The 1,281-nt window shown below is 36.9% G+C and overlaps 1 protein-coding gene across 1 annotated transcript in view; it reads right to left on the bottom strand.

Moving 5' to 3' along the window:
- Nucleotides 1-1,281, bottom strand: part of LOC108297385 (phosphatidylinositol glycan anchor biosynthesis class U protein-like) — a 21,046-nt gene that overhangs the window by 17,823 nt on the left and 1,942 nt on the right. The window lies entirely within an intron of this gene.

Here is a 1,281-nt window from a genome sequence, read left to right as displayed (position 1 = left end):
GTCAATTTGGCTATTGAGACTTGTGTATGCAGAATGAAGTTCTCCTGCTGTGTTTTACTTTAAAAATTGCATTTAATATACTTAGTTGTTGCTTTATGAATAACTATTGCTATGTTTAATGAAACAATCTATATGTACTAATTGAAAAGCTTAATGAAACTTAATCTGTATGTTCTAAGTGTAAAAAATGCTCTTTGTTTGTGACTCTTACTCAGAAGTAGACACAGAGGTAATTTGGAGGATTTTTCCTCTCCTATGTGTGTCTGAAATTTTATTTTTTTAAGGAAAACAGGAAGCAGAATAATAAGCCACCTTATTATAGGAGCTAGTCAGCATTGCTTCTTTCACTACTTTTATTCTTACAGCAAAAGTTGTAGATATCACTCTATGCTGGTCTAAGTGTTCATCTTTTTTATTTTATTTTTTTAAAATATGTATTTTATTGCACTTTAGGTTCTGGGGTACATGTGAAGAACATGCAGTATTGTTGCATAGGTACATACATAGCAATGTGGTTTGCTGCCTCCATCCCCTTCACCTATATCTGACATTTCTTCCCATGTTATCCCTCCCCCAACTCCCCACCCCCCACTGTCTTTCCATCAGTCCCCTCAACAGACCTCAGGGTGTGATGCTCCCCTCCCTATGTCCATGTATTCTCATTGTTCAACACCTGCCTATGAGTGAACATGTGGTGTTTGATTTTCTCTTCTTGTGTCAGTTTGCTGAGAATGATGGTTTCCAGGTCCATCCATGTCCCTACAAAGGACACAAACTCATCATTTCTTATGGCTGAATAGTATTCCATGGTGTATATGTGTCACATTTTCCTGTCCAGTCTATCATCGGTGGGCATTTGGGTTGGTTAAAAGTCTTTGCTATTGTAAACAATGCTGCAGTGAACATACATGTGCATGTGTCTTTACAATAAAATGATTTATAATCCTTTGAATATATACCCAGTAATAGGATTGCTAGGTCAAATGGAATTTCTATGTCTAGATTCTTGAGGAATCGCCACACTGTCTTCCATAATGGTTGAACTAATTTACACTCCCACCAACAGTGTAAAAGTGTACCTATTTCTCCACATCCTCTCCAGCATCTATTGTCTCCAGATTTTTTAATGATCGCCATTCTAACTGGCTTGAGGTGATATCTAAATGTAGTTTTGATTTGCATTTCTCTGATGACCAGTGATGATGAGCATTTTTTCATATGTTTGTTGGCCTCACATACGTCTTCTTTTAAAAAGCGTCTGTTTATGTCCTTTGCCCACTT

The sequence above is a fragment of the Cebus imitator genome, unplaced genomic scaffold, assembly GCF_001604975.1.
Source record: "Cebus imitator isolate Cc_AM_T3 unplaced genomic scaffold, Cebus_imitator-1.0 Scaffold797, whole genome shotgun sequence".
Lineage (NCBI taxonomy): Eukaryota > Metazoa > Chordata > Mammalia > Primates > Cebidae > Cebus > Cebus imitator.
This window is presented reverse-complemented; position numbering and strand designations above follow the sequence as displayed.